At 42.8% G+C, this 24,792-nt stretch overlaps 1 protein-coding gene across 1 annotated transcript in view; it reads right to left on the bottom strand.

Annotated features, from left to right (window-relative positions):
* PHC2 (polyhomeotic homolog 2) overlaps window positions 1-24,792 on the bottom strand; it is a 78,176-nt gene that overhangs the window by 53,347 nt on the left and 37 nt on the right. The gene's annotated exons all lie outside the window — the stretch shown is intronic.

The following is a 24,792-nucleotide window of genomic DNA, read 5'->3' as shown; positions in this document are numbered from 1 at the left end:
ACAGGTATAACTGGGAGAAGTGATAACCAGAATAGACTTAGCCATAGAGTGTGTGTAGCAGGGGATGAGGTGGGGGGTGTTCAGATATGTGCATTCTTGTATTTATGTATGTTGGGAAGGGAGAGGGAAAGCAAGAGACTAGAAGCTAGTTAGTGACTCCTATTACCAGATTAAACTCCTCATTTACCTCCAAGCCCTGTGCAGTAAAAGTGCTTTAGAAATCAGAAAGTAAGTGACCAACAAACATTCTTCCTGGAGCTGTTGTCATGCAATGATTGAGTCATCAGTTCTCAAGGCACTGTCTTTGGATTAATATTAGGACTACATTACATGGTGAACAGGCGCACAGCGTGAGATTTCGGTTTCCTCTCCCCACCCCCTCCTCCCATCTCCTTGGGCCCTACTGCTTTGGCCCCGCCCACCGTTAGAGGACTCCGCCATTTCTAAGAGGCTTCTCCTGCTCTGCTTCTGCCCCAGCAACTTGTCAAGGCGGCTGTTTCAGAGCTTTGGGATCACAAAGCAATTCCAGAGCCCCCTAGCCCAGCTCTGGGGCCCACTTTCCCTCATTTGCCCCAAATAATGGCCTCTAATTGCGATTAACATTCCTCTGGGGCAGAAACACGCTGCACGTCTGTGGTTGGCCTCTGATCTGCTATGACCAACAGCCGTTTGCTTCCCATTGTGTTTGGAATGCTATGCTCCATCCCATTTCATACCTTACATTTGCTTGTCCTCTCTCGGCATACCTGTTGGCTTTTAACTTCTTGTGTTTCTAACCCATTCTGTTACTCTTTGCAAGGCCAAACTATCTAAATGGGGCAGGCCCCCTTAAATCTTCCACTCTTTCCAGTTAAGTATAAGTTTACCCTACTTATTTTCTCATATTTATACCACTTAGTTAATTTTGATAGCTAGAATAGGCTGAAGTGGGACTTTGGAGTGGGAATTGTGAGGAGATAGATTTCAACTACAAAAGAAAAAGAAGCACGTACTAACAAGAGGAGTTGTTGAGAAGTGGAGTGGGCTGCTGTGTGAAGTGAGTTTCATGTCGGAGGAGCCGACGGAGCAGAGGCTGAGCGCCAAGTGGCCTCCAGGATCTCTTTGACACTGGCTGTGAGTGTTCCATGAAACTATTTCACTGGATGCCAGAAATCCAACGGAGATTTTAAGCTTTTGTTTGTTTTTAAACGAATACATTTAAACGTTCTAAATGCTAATCTTATTTTTCAAGCTGTGGCACAGCTCATAATGTCTTCGTCATTCAAGTTACTAACAAAAAGGGCCGATGCCATTAGTATGAACTTCCTGATTCTCTTCATGGAGAAACTACTGTTCTTATTTCCTAAATGGAGTAGCTACAAAGTGGCAACGTGTTTTGGACTCTCATAAGACTGGTTAACCTCACAAATAGCTCACCATCCACCCACCCACCCACCCACCCACGCACTCACCACCCACCTGTTCACCTATCCATCCATCTGTCCATCCATGCATCCATCATCCTTTCCATATTTATTAAACAATTATTATGTGCTTGGCATTGAATGGAATACAAAAATGACTCCGATACTAACTCTGTTCTTAAGGGGTTAACAGTTGAAGAGGAGAAATAAGAAAAGTACACAAATAAATATAATAGGAGTCAGCAAACGTTTTCCGTAAAGGGCTAAATAGTAGGTCATTCAGGCTTTGCAAAGCATATATGGTCTCTATTGCATATTCTTAGCTGACCCTCCCCCTCCCAATCATTTAAAAATGTAAAAGCCATCCGTTCCAGGACTTTGCATAAACAGCTTATGGGCTAGACTTAGCCTTTGGGCCCTAATTCACTGACCCCTGAAAATGTAATAAGATGTAAAGAGATAACCTTCAGTTGAACTAGCTAGAAGTATCATTAGAAATGGGTCTTGCCGAAACCGGTTTGGCTCAGTGGATAGAGTGTCGGCTTGGGAACTGAAGGGTCCCGGGTTCGATTCCGGTCAAGGGCATGTACCTTGGTTGTGGGCACATCTCCAGTAGCGGGTGTGCAAGAGGCAGCTGATCGATGACTCTCTCTCATTGATGTTTCTAACTCACTATCTCTCTCCCTTCCTCTCTGTACAAAATCAATAAAATATATTTTAAAAAAAAGAAAAAAAAAGAAATGGGTCTTTATGATGAGTTTGATTAGGACTTTGAAAATGGGGAGGGAGGATTCTAGGTGGAAGGTGGACAATTATACATTGTCCCCCATTTTCTATTCTTAAGAGCAGAGGTTTTCAAAGGGTGGTATCACCTTGGAACTTATTAAAGACTAGAGGCCTGATGCACCAGATTCGTGCACCGAGGGGGGGGGGGGGTGTCCCTCAGCCTGGCCTGCACCCTCTCGTAGTTATAAATTGGTGATGACTTTCTTTTCTCCGGGGCAAGTCCCTGTGATGGCTGTATGGTTGGGAGGAGATTCCCTTCTGAGTCTTGATTCCTGGCACACATTCTGTCTTGCTCCTGATATCTCCAGACACAGTCATTTATTCCTCCTCACTTGGAGTCACTCTCATATATGAATTATTATGCCTTGTTCTGGTATGCATTTTTGCCACTGCTACAAAATGGTCCCTCTGCATTATGCCAGGGACTACCTTCTTTAATTAGTGGAGGAAAAGGACAGTATTTCTATTTTACCTTTTGAATGAAATGACTTCTAAAAGTCAGATGTGGAGCTCAGAGAGGCTGAGTGGAGGAGGGGGGCAGGAGAGAGAGAGGACACAGAGGAACCTCAGAGGAGGCTACAGGCGATCAGACACAGGAGTCGTTAATCTGGCAGACAATGGATGGCAAAAGGCAATTAGCTTGCCGGGGGTTGTAGCAAGCCAATGAAGATGCAGTATGGTAACTGAGGGTCTAATGTAAGGGCAAGGTCATTACTAGGGAACTCAAAAGGAGGACAAGGTACAGGAGGTTAGAGGTGGGAAAGCCATCTGGTCCAACAGGAAGGGAGAGGAAAGGGCTCCTGGTCACATGGATATGAATGATCCAGTGGGAGTGTCCAGGTATAGCTGTACACGTGTCAGGACTCTACATACAATCTTGAAAATGAACTACTTCACCCCTCTCTCTCACTCTGCGTCCCTCTGCCAAGTCTAACCAGGCAGAAAGACAGGCAGAGGATCGGCTGGCTGGATAATAAAACCACGTGCCCAAAGAGTGGCAGAGTTTTCACAGACACAATTTAACCTTCAGGTTAGGGGCTCCCTTCCCCATTTCAAAACATGCTAGTTTTTCCTCTGTCACACGCCTCATTCCCATGCACACCCTCACGTTCTGTTCCTCTCAGGCACTCTGCAGGCACACTAATGGATTCCTCTGCCTATGCATGTTCTCCAGACCCATTTATTTATCCTCACTTGAGGTAATTCTCATATAGTAAGCCCTACCTCCTGCTTCTAAAAATCACTTCAAATGTCAAAGTTGCTTCCATAGCGTCTGTTCCTGCTGTCTGCAGGAACTGCTAGCTTTGTCATCCTTACAAAAAAAGGAAAATGTACCAATATTGGCTTGACTGCATAAAGAGCCCAACCCAAAGCAGATTGTCCTACCGTGGGATGCAGGTTTGTGGCTGTGGCGTCCCCGCCTTCGAGACCATCCCATTTATCTCTCTTTGTTCCACTCCCTCTCTCTTCCCGCACAACGCTGCAATCACACACATACTCTGGGTTGGGGGGGGGGGGGGGAAGGCCAGTCTAATTTCCTGATGATTATGTTGTTACCTAGCAACAGCCAATCAGAGACTGAGCTTTTTGCCTGCAGTATTTCATGCAAATAGTTTGGAGAAATTGCAGGGTAACCCAGACTGCTTAGTCTGTCTTCTCAAGGGACACATTACAGAATAAAACCAACCCAAGATGGGACTATGGAAGCCAGGCACGTGCCTTGGATAGCAGGCCATCTGCCCTGTGCCTCCCTAACAAAAGCACGGGAGTTCCACAGACAGAAACGTAGGGAGGTTGAAAAGTTGAGAAGAGGCTCACCAGCAGCCATTCTTACCCTGGATCTCTGCGCTGATAACCAGAGCCCAGAGCAACCTCTGATACTCTGAAACCCTGCCTTCCCGGGAAGGCAAAGAACCCTCCTGCATTCTCAGGAGGAGTCTGTGGAGGACATGGAGGAGAAGCCTCCCCAGCCATTCTGTTCAGAAAGAAACTGGCACTTCTAGCCAGATTCAAGAGCCTCATCTATGCCCACACTGGCCTGTCTCACATGGGGAAACCCATTGTTTACAACCGTATTCCTCCTGCAAATCCTCACTCAAATGGTTGAAAAATGAGAGAAGACCCCTTAAAGAGATGTTTTTTTCCCCAACAAGCACTGAGCATTTGATCAGGAGCCACACATACAACTCTGCAGGGCACAGGGATCTGGACTGATATCACTCAGGTCTGGACTGATACCATAAGAGGGAGACTCAGAAGACAGGGGGTCCAGGCCTGTCTCCTCTTTGGCCAGGCTTCAGAGGAATCAGATGTCAGTAGTTTGTTTTGTTGTTGTGGACTCCTTGCTCAGTAATCCAGATCGAAAGCTGCTGGATAGCTCCTCACTGTTTCTTATTATGGACGCCAGCCAGCAGTTTTGCAAAGTTTGGCTACACAGGAACAGTGAATAGGCGCCCATCCTATTAACTTGTAGTTTTTAAATACATATTTGTAAGACAAGAGATAATTATAGGCCAGTCATTATAGGAAGGTGACAGCTCTTTAGCCTCTGACGTTCACCACGTTAGCCAGCCTAAGAAAGGAGCTGTCAATCAGCTTTGTTCAGAAAGGCGGAGCTAAGGAATTCTACCCATCTGGAGGGCTGCATGCCTCCATCCCCACCCTGGTCCTATGGTAAATTCAGAAAATTCATGGAGTTAGGCACTCCTTCCTCATAACCTTGGAATGCATATTATAAACCCCATTTTACAGAAGAGAAACTGGTGAGTGGTATACTCAGATTATATAGTTACGAAGTGGCAAAACTGGGGTTAAAAAGCAAGTCTTTTCGCTCTGAAGTCTGTATTGTGATGTCCTGATCATTCTAGATTTAGAATGATCAAGTCTTTAGAGCAGTAAAAACAGGACAGCAACAGAAAGCCACTTTTACAGTAAAATAAATAAATAAATAATTTGCATTTATTATTGGTATCCAAAAACTTTCATCTGTAGTAAAACGTTAAACCTTGAGCGGTGACTCTTACCTCTGGGGCACATTAGAGCCACCAGACAAGCATATCAGAAATATTCATGCCTGAGTCCCACTCCAGACCAATTAATTAATTAGAAATTTCTGGGGGCGATCAGAGAGGCAGTGTTTTTCTAAAACCCTACCCTCACCCCCCTTCACTCTCTTGTTCTTTATTTTCTAATCCTGACCTGAGGATATTTTTCTTTTTTGTTAGTCCTCAGCTGAGGGTATTTTCCCACTGATGTTTAGAGAGAGGGAGAGACAGAAAGAAATATTGATGTGAAAGAAACCTATCAGTGGTTGCCTAATGCAGTCACCCTGACCAGGGCCCAGGCTGGGGTGGAGCCTGCAACTGAGATACACGTGCCCATAACTAGAGTCGAACCAGGGACACTTGGGTCTGCAGGCCGAAGCTCTATGCATTGAGCCAAACAGACTAGGGCAACATTGTTCTTCTTAATATATATCTTTATTGATTTTTAGAGAGAGAGGAATGGTGAAGAAGAGATAGATAGAAACATTGATGAGAGAGAAACATTGATTGGCTGCCTCTGCACACTCCTCCTCCCCCAACTTCTCCAACCCCCCACTGGAATTGAGCCTGCAGCCTGGGCATGTGCCCTGACTGGGAATTCAACCAGCAACCTTTTGGTGCATGGGACAATGCTCAAACACCTGAGCCACACTGGCAAGGGCACAGCAGTGTTTTTAAAAGCTTCTGAGGCCTAGCCAATTTGGCTCAGTGGATAGAGCATCGGCCTGCAGACTGAAGGGTCCCGGGTTAGATTCCAGTCAAAGGCTTGTACAGAAGGCAACCAATGTATTTCTCTCATATTGATATTTCTCTGTGTCTTTCCCTTTCTCTTGCACTCTAAAATTCAATGGAAAAAATATCCTCAGTGAGGATTTAAAAAAATAAAGAAGTAAAGCTTCTGAGGAAGAGCACAACTTCCTTATAAAGCTAAACATATGCCTACCCTAGAGCTCAGAAATTTCATCAAGTGAAATGAAAACACAGGTCCATAAAAAGTCTTGTATTAGTACAGCCCTAGCCGGTTTGGCTCAGTGTATAGAGAGTGTCAGCCTATGGACTGAAAGGATCCTGGGTTCAATTCCAGTCAGGGGCATATGCCCAAGTTGTGGACTCAATCCCCAGAATTGGGAGTGCAGGAGGCAACTGATCAATAATTCTCTCTCATCATTGATGTTTCTATCTCTCTCTTCCTCCGCCTTCCTCTGTGGGGGGAAAAAAAGAGTTTTGTACAGACCAGCTCCTAGCAGCTCTATTCATAGTAGCTAAAAAACTGTGGTATATCCATACTCTGGATACTGCTCAGCAATAAAACGGAACAAATGATTGACATATGCAACAACATGGATCAGTCTCAGAAATGCTATGCTGGGTGAAAGCCACCTTACACAGGATACAAATGGAATGGTTCCATTTATACGAAAGTCTAGGCATCGGAAAAGTTGATCTATGGTGGAAAAAGTCAGAGTGATGGCCACCTCTGGAAGTGGGGAGTGGGGCCGGGGAGTGGCTTGGAGCTGGGCAGGAGGGAACATCTGGGCGATGGCAATGTCCTACATGTTGATAGGGGTTGTATTACATTGGTGTACACATCTGTTAAAACTTAGAGAATGGTGTACTTCAGATTTGCGCATTTCACTGTACGCAAATTTTACCTAAAATTGAACTCTAGTTAGTGATATGCATGCTGACATGTTTAGGGGTGAAATACCAGTGTACTGATGCCTGCAATTTTCTTTGAAATGCATAAAAAATAAATAAGATGGACTGGTAAATGGACAGAGAGATGGATAGTTGGAAAGATATGTGACAAGACAAGTATGGTAAAATGTTAATTGTAAAATCTAGATAAGATACACGTAATATTCACTGCATAATTAAAAAAAAAACTTTTTGGTATGTTTAAACATTTTCATAATAAAATCTTGGGGAAAATCTCTCCAGATGATTCCAATGAGCAGACATCAGGATAAAAGATAAATTTCAGTTATCTTAGCTGAAAAGTATGATGTGAAGAATGTTGTGCCATTAATCTTCAGAGGTAAGTACAATCACTACCCCCCACACACACACACACACACACACACACACACACACACACACACAAACACACACACACACACATAAACACACACACACACACACACACACACACCTGAAACCCTGGAATAAATGTCTGTGCTGAAATAAAACTTTCTAGAGTTCAGCTAAATCTTGTGGCCACACTATGGCCCACGTCACACTGGATTTAAATAGGACCAATCATTTGACATGTGGTCTGATGAGAAAAAATATTTGAAATCAGGACAGTTGTGGGAAATCTGGGCATTAGGATCATTATACAATAGTCTTCTCAGACTGTCATTTTCTTTAGCTCCATTTCCTCCCTGGCAGACCACAAATCCACAGGGATAGTGCAAGTCTCTAAATATGTAGGGGAAGAAGCTGGAGGGTGGTGCCCCGAAGGATCTGAATGGACAGTTGATTTCAAGGTGGTGGGGAAAGAGGGAGGGAGGAGTAACAGGGGGAAATAATGCAGTCAAGTGCAATGCGGAGCCCCTATTCCCTGAGCTGCCCCATTTATCCTGCGTAATTGCTTCATTTCCACTGGCAGTGCATCTCAAAATGAATTTCATTACTGGTGCCTTGGATATCATATTGATTACCAGCTTCATCGATTCTTATCTTGCTAATTAGCATATAAATTAGCCATATGGGGGAGGCATTAGGCAAAATTGAATTTTCTCCTTAACCTTCTTTCAGAAGGTAAATGGAAATGGATGTAGACTGTGAAGGCCTATGGCCTTCTTAGGACACTGTCTAAGTGCTGTTCACTGCCAAGGAATCTCTTGCCATTAGACCGGTGGCAGTTTTAGAGTCTGACAACATCAAACACTGGGGAGGATTGGGAGCAATGGTAACTCTCATAAGAGACAGTAGAAGTATAAATTTTTTAAAAAATATATATTTTATTGATTTTACACAGAGAGGAACTGAGAAGGACAGAGAGTTAGAAACGTTGATGAGAGAGAAACATCGACGCTCAGCTGCTTCTTGCACACCCCCCACTGGGGATGTGCCCGCAACCAAGGTACATGTTCTTGACCAGAATCAAACCCGGGACCTTTCAGTCCGCAGGCCGATGCTCTATCCACTGAGCCAAACCAGTCCCGGCTAGAAGTATAAATTTATGTAACCGCTTCAGAAAACAGTTTGGCACTTCCCAATAAAGTTGAGTATATCCTTATTCTATGACCCACTAATTCTATACACCCATTCTTGGGACGATGCTCTAACCGCTGAGTAAAACTGGTCAGCATGAAGTAATACCTTACATAAGTACATTAGGCAACTTATATGATCATGGTGGTGTTGACATTGTGCCCCAAACTGGAAATGTCCAAGTGTCCATCAAAAGCAGAAAGTAAAAATAAATAGTACTGTAGTTCAATAGAATACTATACGGCAGTGAAAATGAATGATGTACAGTCACATGTATCACCACAGACAATTCTGAAAAACAGAATGTTGTGTAGCAGAAAGACTCAGGAGAACAAATATAGTATGATTCTATTCATATAAAATTTAAAAAGTTAAAACTGAAAAGTATATTGTAAAAATAACAGTATATTGTTTACGGAATTACTTCTATCCGGTAAAACTATAGAGGATAGCAAGAAAGTACTTCTCACAACAGAAGATACTTTTGGATGAATGAAGAAAGTAGATGCAACTAGGGAGGTGATCAGTAAACATTGTTCACTTCATAATTATTCCTTAAATTATATTCATACATATTATACATTCATTTGCATAAACATTTCACAGTAAAACCAATGAAAAAAAATGTATCAGTGTCTGCTTGACAAACAGGCACTATAGATGCAAAGCTGAGACTGGCGCAGATCTATTCCTATACTGCTAAAATGACTTACACGGAAGTCAAAGACTGTAATGTCACTAAATCTAACACATATTTTAATTCCCTATTTTCCTTGATGACTCATCAGCAGCATTCAACACTGCTGACCATCCTCTCTCCTTGAGAGTGTTTTACCTCTGCTTTCATGAAACCATATTCTTCTGGCCATTCCTACTCAATCCTTTCAAAGGCTTGTCTCCCACCACCTAACCATTAAATGGTGGAGTTTCTCAAGATTCATCCCCAGAACCTGTTTTTTTCACATTCTATTCTCCCTCAGACATTGACACCCACGTCCATGACTTCAATTACCATCTGTACACCAAATATTTAGGCCTCCTGCTCAGACCTCTCCTCTGAGCTCTAGGCTGATGTATACCATGATCTAGTCAAGATTTCTACTTGGTTTAAAAAGCCTCTAAATCTTAACCTGTTAAAAATGAAACTCATGCTTTTCCTCCAAAATGGGTTTTCTAATATTCTCTCCCAGTGAATGGCATCACCATTATTCTTAGACAAATATTACTCCAAGCAATAGCAGGCCCCTCCCCCCCCCTTTTTTTTTACAGAATAACTCACTCTCTTTTCTTCCTAGGAAAGGGTTAAAAACAAGGACAACTATTATGGTTATAGTTCTATCCTACATATATGAACCTTTTAAATGAAACCTTTTAAAGCACCAACATCATCTGGCAATTTGGGCTTCCTACATAGAAGGAGCTCAATAAAGTTAGTTTCTTTACTTCTAATAAAGAGTTTTGCTGAACCACGATACACTATTATATCATTACTAGAATTTCATGTACTGGTAGGGTCCCTAGGCCTGGCCAGCGATCAGGGCTGATTAGGGCATTCCAACTGTGGGCCCAGGACTTCCTTCATTTCGTGCTGCCCCCTGGTGATCAGCAAGTGATCAAATTCCTGGTCTCCCAATTGAACTCCTGAGGGGACACTTTGCATGTTAGCCTTTTATATATATAGGTGTAGATATTCCTCTCATCTGCTTTTAGCCAGTTGTACATATTTTCTTTTCTTCCCCCTTTTTATATTATATTTTTGCACACAATAGATTTTTAAATAGTTTCATTTTTCTTTATTTTCTGTTTTTCTCCTTATTTCCATCACCTCCCCTCCCCATAACTCACTCCAAAGATGGCATTTCAATCAACAAGTATTTATGGAGCACCATGTGTGCACCGTGGGACAGAGTACTGAGCAAGACAAAGTTCCCATTCTCATGTGAAGACAATAAAAAGTGAGATAGTCAAATGCGCTAATTAGAGAATGAAAATTGGGAAAGTGATAGAGAATGACTGGTGGCTACTTTAGGTTGGTGATCAAGAAAGGCCTGCTGAGGATGCTATGGTTAAAAATGAGATAAAACTACAAGGAAATAGTCATTCCATCCCAGAAAAACAAAGAGTAAAAGGGAGGGAGGAGGGCAGGGGGAGAGAGAAAGACACATCAACTGGTTGCTTCTTGCATGTGTCCCAACCTGCTCCAACCAGGACTGGGAATTGAACCTACAACTGAGGTACATGCCCTTGACCAGGAATAAAACCTGAGATCCTTTGGTCCATGGGATGATGCTCTAATCACTGAGTAAAACTGGCCAGCATGAAGTAATACCTTTTATCTCTAGAAATGTTTTCTGAATTAAGATAGTTCTGCCTATCATTCATATAGCTATATCAGCTTTCTTTTAGTGTGTATTTTCATGTGTTTTTTTGTTTTGTTTTGACTATTTAAATTTTTTTTTAAATATTCTGTTTACTTATATCAGAGTTTCTCAACCTTGGCACTATTGACATTTTGGGCTAGATATTTCTCTGTTGTAGGGGGCAGTCCTGTGAATCAGAGCTTAGCAGCATCCCAGGCTACCAGATGTCAATAGTACACCCCACACCCCAAGTTATGACAATCTAAAAATCTCCAGACACAGTCAAATGTTCCTTTGGGGGCAAAATCACCCTGAGTTGACAACCATTGGCTTATATTTTAGGTGTGTTTTCTATAAAATAGCAGACAAGTGAATTATTATGCATTGTGACAATCTTTATCTTTTAATGGAAATATTAAATCTATTCACACTTTATATAATCATGACAAATTCTCAGTGTTTGCTTGCCTCAAAATAGCTTTCATTTCCCTTCTGGGATATCCATCTAAGCTTAGTTTTCCTCTGACAGGCACACTGATGGGAAGAACAGAAAGAATGTATTATAAAACTTCAAAACTAGGAGAGACACACTGAAGCCATCTTACTCTTTTCTACATACATGCTCCTAGCTTGTCTGTTGTTTCAAGCAAGTTAAAACAAGGCACCTTCTCTCAGCAGATGCTGCTCCCCGGGCCCATGTCTTTGCAAGTGGAAACGATCTTTGTGGGAGTCAGAAAAAGGCACTGCTTTCTCTAGGCCAGTCTCAACCCTTCTAATGCCGCGACCCTCTAATACAGTTCCTCATGTTGTGGTGACCCCCAACCATAAAATTATTTTTGTTGCTACTTCATAACTAATTTTGCTACTATTAATGAATCGTAATGTAAATATCTGAGTTTTCTGATGGTCTTAGGCTCTACAGCAGTGGTTCTCAAACTGTGACCCACAGGTTGAGAACCGCTAGTAGGGTCGCCTAAGACCATGGTTGGCAAACTGCGGCTCTCGAGCCACATGCGGATCTTTGGCCCCTTGAGTGTGGCTCTTCCACAAAATACCATGGCCCAGGTGAGTCTATTTTGAAGAAGTGGTGTTAAAAGAAGTTTAAAAAATTTGGCTCTCAAAAGAAATTTCAACTGTTGTACTGTTGATATTTGCCTCTGTTGACTGACCAACGAGTTTGCCGACCACTGGCTTAAGACCATTGGAAAACACAGCTATTTACATTACAATTCATAACAGTAGCAAAATTACAGTTATGAAGTAGCAACAAAAGTAATTTTATGGTTGGGGATCACCACAACATGAGGAACTGTATTAAAGGGTCGTGGCATTAAAAAGCTTGGGCACCACTGCTCTCGGCAGAAGCGGTCCTGAGCCAGTCATAGGTCCGGCTACTGGGCCAGGTTTGGGTTCCACTCACCCCGTGGCAAGAGGTCCTTGTAAAACAATCAGCGGGAAAAATATCGTGGAAGCCTTGAACTTCCAGTTTCCATTGTTGTGATTGAGAAGTTAGCCACCAGCCTGTGTGCTGCTTCTTTGAAGGTAACCTGTTTATTTATTAAGTATTTGTCGTTTCACTATGATGTGTGGGTTTCTTTTCACTTACCATGTTGAGTCTGTGGCAGTGTTTGTATGTTTGAAAAATTCTCAGCCATCATCTCTTCAAATGTGCCTCCGTCACAAACTACCACTCTTCACCTGCTGGGACTCTCATTAAAAGCACGCCAGGCCTTCTCTGTCCTTCACGTCTGCTATCCTGTCTTACAGATGTCCCATCATTTTAGCTCCTCGGCTTCGTTCCGGACAATTTCTTCAACTCGATCTTTCAGTTCAGCCATGAATAATCTGCTAATAAGAGTGTTCACTGAGTTCTTAAATCGGGTTATTGTATTTTTCAGTCGTAGAAGTCCTATTTGGTTCTTTTTAAAATGTTACACTTTTTATAGATTTCTGTTCCTGCATATATTTTCAAGCTCATTAAAGAAAACCTCCTTAAATGTAGTCAGCACAGATGTTTTAGTCTGTCTAATAATTGCAGCATCTGAAGTTTTTGTGGGACTCTGTATTTTCTGTTGTGTCTGTTGGTTATTACTCAGGGTATCTTGTTATTTTATAGAACTTATTATCTTTGACCGATTCCTGTCTCAGCAATACTATTCAGTGACGTCCAGCTTAGAGGTCAAACTCTCCTCATCCACCCACTGCTGGCAGACGTATGAATTGGGGGGAATTAGAAAAGTATGCATCAAGAGCCATAGCATTTTATACACTTTTGATCTAGTAATATTGTATTTATGAATTTGTCTTAAAAGTAATCATGGGTGCCCGCAAAAATTCAGCTACCTAAATGGTCATAAGAAGGAAAATTGAAAACTTAAAATCCCATCAGAGGGGATTTGTGACTATATCTTCATATAGAAAACTGTAGTTAATGATACAAAAATGTTCACAATATGGTGATAAAAGCAGTTTTTAAAAGAATGTATGTGGCAAGATCCTTTAAACAAAAACATATGTACTCATAAAAACTAGAAGAATCTAAAACAAAATGTTAGCAGCATTACTTTGAGGTAGTTGGATAATGTCACCCCCCCCCCAGCTTTAATACTTCCTCACCCCCAAATCTTCTATATTAGTTGTATAACAAGAAAAAATGGATTATTATAAAATAGTGGATATATCTGATCGGTCTGATTGGCCATCTCAGACCAGCCATTTTAGGTTCAAACCATCAATCACCAATCAGCAGAGAAGTCTATATTCTCCTAATTCCATTCTCCTCTCCACACTTGGACCATACACAGCTTTTCTGTTTTTGGTCTGAATACAGTAACATTCATCCATTAGCATTCTGAGTAGGAGGTTCAAAAAATATATATTTGTTGAATTGAACTTATGGCTAAAAGCCAGAAATTTAATGGTAACAGAATGTTACACACTTAAAATGTGACTGTTTTCTATTAGATAATCTCCATTTTAAACTATCCATATGACATTACAGTATCTCTCACAACCAAACTAAATAAAAGTGTTTTGAGAGAATACCCAAAGGAAAAGTTATTATTACCGACTCCTTGTCTTTTCCGGGAAGGTCTGTCTGGTATATATTTAGTAGTTCCGTACAGTGCTGGTCAATAAGGCTTAATTGTCTCTGCCCCTGAATTGTCTCCATTGCATGGAGAATCTAACCTGCCCCCACTCCTTTATAAAAAAATAAAGGCCTGGAATGAGCTGGAATTTCCAGGAAAAACACAGCTCAATTGAAGTCCCTGTGGGATCACTGCACTGATGTTGTTTTTAGTATGCCTCACTCTTCCCTTCTGGCTGGCACGATGCGTCATCTCCATCCTCCCTGGCTCGCGGCTCTTCCTTAGAGAGCAGGCTGTCTTTGTGAATGACTGGCTCAGGGAGCATGTGCAGGACAAACCCAGAGCCTCCCTCCGTCCATGGGATCGTGAGAAGATAAAGAAACGGGCTGAGAGTGGCGGCTGAATGGGGCAGGCCGTGCTGCTTCTCGAAGCTGAACAGGGCAGCTCTGTGAGAGAGTAGATGAGGGCACCTAATTGGGTCTGACCCCGCAGGCTGTGTGTGCACAGAGGGCTGGGGAATGCAGCTTTGCACTTGAGAAGGGGAGTGAGATTCCAGTACCGCTATTCAGACACACTTATTCACTCATCTGCTTGATTCCATTTTATTTGTACAAAAGGTCTGCGGGGGCAGCGGGCAGACTAAGCCGGGAGAGATCATGGGCTATGCAAATAGAACCTTAATGGGAGATTAAGTCAGAGGATGTTCCTCCGCGCCGTCTCCATGGGCAGGGCTGGAACTGGCAACAGCGAGAGGATGAGTCACTCTTACTATATTTCCATGCCTCTTGACAAAAATGCAGTCACTATAGTAAAACAGGCCCAATAATACTTAGTAACAAACAATGAAAATACCTTCCTATAAAGAGAATGAATGTCATATTATGGTCATCACAATTATGGCTGAATAGCAAGCATGATATTGCTATTCAGGCACCAACAACAGGATGCCTCCTTTTTAAAATTTTTATAACCAGAGCAAGAACTAAGCCTTTCTTTATCTGGAGTAGTAATTGATATTACCACTCCAGCCCTAACGGGGTTGGCTCAGTGGATAGAGCGTCAGCCTGCGGACTGAAAAGTCCCAGGTTCGATTCCGGTCAAGGGCATATACCTTGGTTGTGGGTACATCCCCAGTAGGAGGTGTGCAGGAGGCAGCTGATAGATGTTTCTCGCTCATCCATGTTTCGAACTCTCTAATCCCTCTCCCTTCCTCTCTGTAAAATCAATAAAAAATATTTTAAAAAGATTACTACTCCAAAGTAATTTCTAAAGATGCAGTGAACAATTATGCATTACCTATTTAACTATCTAGTACCTTCATTTTTTTAAACATGAAGATCTCAGAAGAATTAAGATTATTTTTGTGTACTATGGGGAAAATAAACAATAAGGAAGCTGAGCAGAGATCAGAGTGATGCAGCCACAGCAAAGGAATGCTGGCAGCCACCAGGACAGAAGAGTCCAGGGAGGGATTCTAGAGGAAATACAGCTTTGCTGACCCCAGCCCAGTGAAACTGGCAGTGAACTTCTGGCCTACAGGACTGTGAGAGAAGAAATTTCTGTTGTTTTTAGCCATGAAGTTTGTGGTTATTTGCTATGCTAGCCACAGAGAATTAATACATTGAGAATAGTCATTTCTTATACTGCTTAGTTCATTTTGAGAGCAAATATCATAACTTAATAAAGGTGACAGCTAGTATAATATATCATGTATACCAGTAATAATAATTTCAGCAAGCATTCGTGCAGGCTTACAATGTGCCGGGCATTTGAAATGTATTTACTATTAAGCATTTGAAATGTATTTACTAATTCAGTCTTCATCGTGAGGGAGTTCTATTATTATCTTCATTTATAAGCAGGAACTTTGAAGCACAGAGAAGTTAGGGAACTTGGCCAAAGCTATGTAACCAGTAAGTCATGGGGCCAGGACCTGAACCCAGACAGCCTGGCTCCAAAAGTCACAGCTATTAAACACCTGCCACACAGGGCTTTGCACCTATGAGAAGTTCAACAAAGAACACTGACAATGTCTAGAGTCTTTTCAAGCCTCTGACCACTTCCTTCTCCCCATGTTCCCTGCTGTGTTCACTGTCTTCCAGGGAAAGTCACCATACGCGATACAGAATTCCAGTACATTGGAGTAAACTAGTAAAAAGAGGCACTGGCTGGGGGGTATCAGATGTGGGGCAATGCTATACATTTCAATCCAAAGCATCTTACAGCCAAGATTTTATTTTTTATTTATTTATTTTTATTTTATTTATTTTTTATTTTTATTTTTTGGTTAGTCCTCACCTGTGGATATTTTCCAACTGATTTTTAAGGGAGAGTGGAAAAGAAAGGGAAAGACAGAGAGAAACACTGATGTGAGAAACACATCGATTGGTTGCCTCCTGCATGAGCCTGACCAGGAGGAGCCTGCAACCAAGGCACATGCCCTTGAATGGAATCAAAGCCCAGACCCCAAGCCGATGCTGCATCCGTTGAGCCAAGCTGGCTAGGGCCTAAGATTTCAGATCTCAAATCAGCCATCATTAAAATATGAAGGCTCTCTTATGATAGCTCTGAAATCAATAAAAACATGTTTTTATTGATTTCAGAGATCTCAGAGAAAGAGAACAGAGAAAGGGCAGGTTACATTGCTTTCTTGAGTGTGTATAATTCCTGTGAGGTTCTCTCTTCTGTCAGAAAAAGTTTTTCTGGCAACCATATTTACACACTCACTTCATTCTCTTCCTTCTTTTGATTTGCTGGTTTGTATAAAAATTAGTTTGCATTGAATTGCTGAAGCTTACAAGTTAATCAGTTTAAGACTCATAAAATTTTAGAACTTGGTTTCTGGCCAAAATTCACTTTTTAAAGGGCCTGTCCCCTTTCTTTTGCAACTTGAATCTAATTCTCTTCAGTTAAAATATTTTAAAGGCACATTTAATATGTACACTGGATGTTCTTAGCTATAGGTAGAAAAAAGCAGATTCTCCTAAGGGCATCTCGCCTTACTAGTTAGGAAGATCAATAGGGAGAAGGTACCTTAGTTCTGATAAAGCAAGGTATGAAATTCCCAAAGATGAGCCATGAAAAAGCTAGAAGAGTCAAAGACTAAGACAAAAAGTGTGGACAACATGAAACGATGAACTCAGGCCTAAGATTCTGGGTGATCAGAGCTCAGGATCTGGATAACATATATGGGACATGAATATCAAGAATAGAGTGTCTGACCGGTTTGGCTCAATGGATAGAGTGTCAGCCTGCGGACTGAAAGGTCCCAGGTTCGATTCTCGTCAAGGGCATGTTCCTTGGTTGTGGGCACATCCCCAGTAAGGAGGTGTGCAGGAGGCAGCTGATTGGTGTTTCTCCCTCATCGATGTTTCTAACTCTCTGTCCCTCTCCCTTCCTCTCTGTGAAAATAAATAAATAAATAAATAAATAAATAAATAATATATATATATATATATATATATATATATATGAAAGTAGCAACAGCTCATATTAAAAAAAAAATAAAAAAATGGACTGTCTGCCCTAACTGGTTTTCTTAGTGGTTAGACTGTAGGGGTGTCGAACTCAATCAGAGAAGGGGCCAAAATCTAAAATCCAGCCTAAATCGCGGGCCGAATGGTTTACTGAACAGTCATAAACTGTCCTTGTGATGGAAACGCAGCGGAGTGCAGTGATGACAGCGAGGTGCGGGCCACATTGCAAGGCCTGGCAGGACGGATTTGGCCCGCGGGCCTTGTGTTTGACACATGTGGGTTAGAGCACTGGCCAGCAGACTGAAGGGTCGCAGGTTTGATTCTGGTCAAGAACACGTACCTCAGTTACAGGCTTGATCCTCAGCCCCAATTGGGGTGTGTGTGCAGGAGGCAACCAATCAATGTGTCTCTCTCACATTGATGTTTCTCTGTTTCTACTCCTCCCTTCCACTCTCTAAAAATCAATGGAAAAAATATCCTTGAGTAAGGATTAACGAACAAAAAGGAATGGAGTGTCATTAATTTATTAAAAAATATCTATTAAGCATTTAACGGTACTTGGTGCTGGGATAATATGCCAGTGTATACGACAGACCCAACTTTTCCCTTCATAAAGATTATAGTCAAATATTTAAATAGTGAGCCAATGCTGGCTTTGATATGGAACCATGTATCTTTGGGGCAGGGGCTCGTTATATGATTTCCTACAAGAGCCAGAATTGGTTCCAGAGTAGGGGGAAGCAGAGACTTACAGACAGAAACAATTTTAGTAAGTCCTCTCTGGGCTAGGGCACATGGCTAGATACGTTTCAGTATACATAAATTTTCTAAAGTACAGAGTATAAAATATGTAAAGGTATATCTATTCTTAAGCATATTTATCAGAGAAAGTCAGGTTACATTGCTTTCTTGGGTCTGTATAAATTAACTAGAGGCCCAGTGCACGAAATTTATGTGCTGGTAGGGTCCCTAGCGGCTATGGCAGGGGCCTCCCTCCCTTCCCTTGGCTGACCCCGCCCCTTGTCCAACTCCCAGATGAACTTCTGGTAGAGGGGACAATTTGCATACTATGCTTTTATTATATAGGATAAGCCTCCTATCTCCTATGTCCAAGTAGTTGTTTGAGGAATTGAAGCTATGGATATAAAAAATAATGGTAGCAACTACAACAATGTGCTAAGTGCTATAATGAGATGTTAAAGCACAAAGTAAGATCAGAGAGGAAATATATTAATTCATTAAAAGCTAGTTGGGAGGCTTCTGAGAGGTAATGCTTGAACTGAATCTTAAAAGATAAAGAAGTCCGTTGTTTCAAGCTGTCACATTTGGGGGTAATTTATTACAGATGACTGCTACAGTGCCTATGGAGACTATACTACCAGCACAAATAGAAGGCCATGGAGAACACCTGGTCATTTAAACTTTGTTACATGACATGTACCACAGATTATCCTCTAGATCTCTTCACATGTTTAATCTCACACATTCTTTGGCTCCCTTGGTCCATGTGGGGAGTAGAAAGTGAAAACAAGCATTCTGAATGGGAACGACAGATATTGGAGGAAGCAACACAATCCAGTCTTGTCTGATGTCCTCTACAAAGGAATCCAGGTTGGCTGGTGTTAGGACTTGGTCAAATGGCCAAGTAGTATCAAGTGGTGTCAGAACTTGGTCTACCTGGTCAAAGGATTACTCAGAGGGACGAGGAGTAAGAGGAGCAAGAGGATGAGTAAAAGTTGTTTTTGAGAGAGCAATAATCAGGAAAACCAGAAAAATTATATATATATATATATATATATATATATATATATATATATATATATATTTACCAGTTACACATAGTAATAATAAAGCCAAAAAATAAGATAACATAAAAAATTAAGTTTTTCTGCTTTTCATGATTCATACAGATAGATTAGAAATAAAGCAGGAAACAAAGGCAAAAGTGGAACATGAGCATTCAAAGCAAATGTGATAAAGATGGCCACATGGTTCAAAGCTGCTGGATGGTCCCTGGTATGGGGGTGAAGGGGTGGCCATCAGCTTGCTAAAAGGCATCATCAGAGCAGGGCAGACAAGCTGTGTTATGCCTGTTCCACCTAAGTTCTGTTTCAGTAGGCTGAAGATGGTGTCCGTAGCTTCCCATAAGCAAATGAGAATATATGACTACAAAAGGAATAAAAATGAACTCATTTATTATTTAAATTGGGAATAACAACGGATCAGGACTGTAACTCAGTCAATAATACTCTCAAGAAATGATGCATGTGTTTCTGGAAGTCATTCTGGCACAACTCAGTGGTTGAGCACTGACTTATCAACCAGGGGATACGATTCAATTCCTGGTCAGGGCAGCTGCCCAGGGTTGGAGGCTCAATCCTTGGTGTGGGAAATACAGAAGCGCTCTCTCTCTCTTCTCTTCCTCTCTGAAATCAAGAAAGGTATTTTAAAAAGTAATAATTCCTTACCTCTTTATTCTCTATTCTTTTCAGACTGGCTAGCTACTTGATTTTCAAATTATCCCTCTTTTGCCCTTTATACCAGGTGTCCAACATGAGAGGACTACAGGAAAATGTCACTGTGCACCATGACACAGCAAGGACTTAAAGCTATGCAACCAAAACAAAGGATACAGCACCAAATGCTTTCCCAGTTTCAGGAGGTAGTACTAATACCTTTAGGCAGAACCAGTTCCATATTTGTGGGAACCAGTGCAAAATGAAAATATAGATCCCTTGTTAAAAAATTATTCAGAATATCAACAATAGAGCATTAAACCAAGCATGGGGCCCTTACACACGCAGGCTCAGGAGACTGCACAGGTCACATGGCCCTGAAGCTGGTCCTGTTCCAGGGACAGTTCAGCATGGTCCTTTAGAAGAGCTTTAGAATCAGAGATGGAACAAATCCCATCTTTGCCACTCATCTTGTGATTTTTGGGCAATTAATTTGGAAGCTTAGTCTCTCCAAGCTTCTAAGAGGTTGTATGATTGTAATCCAGTATTATGAGGATTAAATGGAACAATGAATATATGTATGGAAAGTATTTAGCACACCGTAAGCGATAAATGGAAGCTGTATGATTATTGTTCAATGAAATGCACAGGTAATTATCAAAGCAGTAAGTTTAAGAACTGAATTGCTGAACTTCTACTCAGGATATGAAAGAATGCGAATGACATTTTAGGACAACTAAAATAATGAAGCAGTCAGGGAAGATCAAATCTTGTGCCTTCTCTCACCGATTTGCTATTTCTCTTTTTCCTTTTATTGCCAAACATACAAAGGGTGGTCTACATGCTATCTTCATTTCTTATCAGCATCTCCTACCACAATTCTCTTTAATCTGGAGTTTAATATCTCCACTGCCATCCCCTGCTGAATTTAAACTAATTCTTTTCAAAAAGTTACAATGAATCCCTGTTTACTAAATATAATTAACATTTCCCACTTTTTGTGTAGAGTTTCATACTGCTAGCCAATTCCTCCAGCTTGAAACCCTTTCTTCTTTTGACTGCAGAAACACTACACCTTCATGGCTAACAGCATGTCTAATCGGGTACCCAAATGGTCATGAAGAGAATGCATTTGTTGGGTGAATAAATTATTCTTTTGCTTCTCTGATTCCTTATTTTCTATCATCCTGACCCTATTCCTCCTCCCTACCTCGCTAAATAAATGTGGGAAATCGCCATACTTCAGCCCTTGGTCCCCTATACTTCTGTTTCTATGCCATCCCCACTGTTGAATTAAGCTAATCATATGGCTTCAATTATCACCTTCTGAACATAAGATCCCCTGACTTCTCTCCTTTGAACATTAGCCCCCACTTCCAAATACTTATGGGATGTGTCCACTTACAATTTCCTGTATCACCTCAATATATCTAGCACCTAGCTCCTCCACTTCTCCCCCAAACTGGTTTTCCTGCCTGTCTGTCCTATTTCTGTTAATCTTGTCACCCAGGCTCAAGGCCATATTTGATTCTTTCGTATTTCTTGTCCTCCATAACCATTTAGTTACGCTTCCTTTATAATACTTGTTGAACCCATCCTTTTTTATTTTCACAGATGTTACCTTAATTCAATTCTATATCCCCTCTTCCAGACGATCTTAGTAACTACTGATTGTACAGTTCTCTTTCTATCCCTACTAAAGTTTATTCTCCACACTGTTGTTGAGAATCTTTTTAAAATAGTACTTTCATGACCTGACATTTCCCTAACCAATCATCTTTAGACTTCCCACCACACAGGATAAAGTCCTAATTCTGTAGTTTGGCACCAATGCCTATTAAAACCTGGCTTCAACCAACCCTTCCAAACCTACAACTACTCTACTTAAACCTTCTGATCTTGTGAGATTGGTCAGTCTGATCAATTGGGCTCTGAAAACTGTCTTCCACATTCTGGCCCTATGTTTTGTGAATGCTATTTTCCCTGTCTGAAGTCCCTTCCACATTCACCCTCTTTATAGAACATTCACCATATTGGTAGAAAAGTCTTCCTTGATAATCAGAGACCATAATGACCTTTCTCTTTTTATAGCGCCTATAATACCACAGTTAGCACTTTGAAAGTTTACTTAATTTCTGCTTTACCTGTGTGATTTCATTCAATTTTCAAAACTATATGAAAGGTAGGTAGCATTAGTACATATAAAAAAAAATGAAGTCCAATAACTTGCCCAAGTCACATAGCAGGTAACTGGTAGAACTGGGATCTGAATGAGGGCTAGCTCTCTCATGTTCCTGTCTCTTCCAAAGCACAGATACAGCACAGTATTTCACACAAGCAGAAACTTGGTAAATATGTTGATTGAGAAGACTGCTTAAATAGCAATTGTCAGTCTTAGCAGTGCACATTAGGTGTTATAGTCCCAATGTCACCTTCTTTACACGGCTTGATCTGTAATATAGTTCAAGACAGGGGTTTGCCAAAACTTCACCACAATCCATTCTAAAAATAAATTTTGGTTTGAGCAAAGCTAAAAGAGGCCTTGATCTGATTCAAACAGGTGCGTTTGGGGGATGAGGTCCACATTACTACCTCTCAATCCATCCACGTTGTTTGCAAATGATCAGAAAGTACAAACAGGCTGGCTAGCCGATGGTTTATAGGGTACAATGGACCATTTACATTTCTGGAGGTGGATACTAAGGCAGCAGAACAGGATTTTCTTGGCTCAGATGGCTAAAGACCTCAGTAAAACAAGCCCAATAAAAGTGAATCATGGGTGGAAACAGATCAAAAGAGGATAAGAGTAAGGAGGGAGAGAGAAGAGAGGAGAGAAGTATAAAGCTACTCCACAGAGGAGATGGTGCTGCTCTTTTCTACACAGTTGCCTGAAGCTGTCAGATCCAGTCCTGCCCTACACGGCTGGTACCACGTAGCGGGCGGCTCTATCATTTCTGCCTGGTTCCCGGTGTCAGTTCTCAGCGGCTTGCCCTGACCCACATCACAGCCCAGACCTTCTCTTGCCTCAGATCCTTTCAGCTTCTCATCTAATCACTCATTTCCCCAGGTCTCACAATTTGGCCAAATGCAGATTTCACATTCGGCACTGCCTCCCTGGTCATGACCTTTATTTCCTTCTTATTGTAGGAGTTAGACTGCCCTCCCAGGTGATGCCTGCACTGCCACACATTCTGCTCAGTTTTCAAGCCCTTTTCCTTGCCCAGGCCCCTGCACTGGCTCCTTACTTGGGAAGATAGGGGTGACACACTGGATCAGGAGTGAGGCCAGAAACACTGATGAGGGAGAAGAGTGAAGGGGAAGAGCAATAAGAAGGAAAACACCACTGGAAAACTGTGATGGGAACTAGAAATTCTGTTACTGTTGGAAAGTTACAGAAATTCTGTTACTGTTGGAAAGTTATCAAGGAAGGAAAAGGGCCGTGGCTACAATATAACACCACTGCCCAGAGATACCACACTTTTTAAGTCTCTGAAAGGCAAACTCCTACTCATCCTTCAAGACCTTGCTTAACCGTGTTCTTCTCTGGAAAGCCTAACAGCTAAGTGCTCTCTCCTCTCTGCTCCCACAGCTCTTTACACACACATCTGTTATGCTGTCATTACCTTTGCTGGCATTTTTACTTGTCTCCCCCACTATTTATTTGAAGACAAGGACACATTCTTATTCATCTTTGCATCCCCAAGACCCAGAGTGCCTGGCACTAAGGTAGTGTTTGCCGTGTGATAACAAAGCGACGTGAAAGTGCAATTTGCACTTCACTTGAAAAAAAATCCAATGGGTTCCTGGTTACTTTTCATGTGTGACCACGGTTTTCCTTGATTTAGAAGAAATGACTTCTAACTCAGAGAAAACTCTATTGATATGGATGGCACATTAGCCAGGTTTCCAACCCCACACTCCTGAGAAGCTCTCAGAGCAAGCTCATTATGAGTGGCACCCGGCCTATCCCACCGTCTCTAATGTAGAGAAAGCTGAATTACCCTGTGCGCCTGAAGCTGCCACCTGAGAACTGGGGATGAAAGTGGCAGCCCTGGTGGGCAGAGAGGGGAATAATGAAAAGAACACACTTCCGTGGCAGACCTAAGAGGAAAGTGAGGGAGGAAGGTGAATTTAAACCTTCCTTTATTAAAAAAACAAAACAAAAAACTGTTAGAAACTCACGCAAAACAGATGCTTCCTCTGGACATGACAGACCCGATCCACGTGTCCAGCAGTGACTTTTGCCCATGAGTGTGTCAGGTCAGCACCCGGGAGAGGATATGGGAGGGCACAGCTCCTCCAACCTGACAAACTCGGGGCCTGCTTGTCCCAGGACCTAGGGGATTGTCCTCTCCTTCAGCGGGAGCTCCCTAGGCTGGTGCCCCTCAGCACCAATCCTGCCTCGTCCCCCAGGGGCCCCAACCTGCGGGTCCAAAGCGCCTGCGGGCGGCGGGGCTGTCAGGCGGCGGCTGCGGGTCAGGCCCGCCCCCCGCGCTCCTCGCACTCCGCGGGGCGAGCGGGGAGGCGCAGGCCGCGCAGGCCACGGGCTGCCGGGGCGCGGGCCTCTGCGAGGCGGGGGCTCGGTGTCCCCGCAGGAGCTGTGCGAGCGGCGGTCCTGCAGCCGGGTCCCCGCAGCCTCCCGCAGGTCTCGGCCCCGGAGCCGACCCCGCACCCCCGCAGCCACCGGGTCCCCGCCCCGGCGCAGCGCGGCCAGGGGTCGGCCGGCCAGGATCGCACGGTCCCCGGGGGAGCCGCACGCACGGCTCCCGGCTCCCGGTCCGGCCGCCCGCCCCCGGCTGGCCCGCGTCTACGGCAGTGTCCCGCCCCGCGCGGCCCCGCGGGGTCACGGAGCCCGGCCCGGCCGTGACAGCTGGGCGCCTAAAGGGTTAAGCCGGCGGCGCGGCGGCCCGAGCGCCCCGCACGCAGCCGGGGCGCCGGGAACCGGCCGCAGCGCGCAGG

The sequence above is a fragment of the Pipistrellus kuhlii genome, unplaced genomic scaffold (assembly GCF_014108245.1).
Source record: "Pipistrellus kuhlii isolate mPipKuh1 unplaced genomic scaffold, mPipKuh1.p scaffold_m20_p_2, whole genome shotgun sequence".
NCBI lineage: Eukaryota > Metazoa > Chordata > Mammalia > Chiroptera > Vespertilionidae > Pipistrellus > Pipistrellus kuhlii.
Note: the sequence above shows the minus strand (reverse complement) of the source record. Positions and strands in the feature narration are given on the sequence as shown.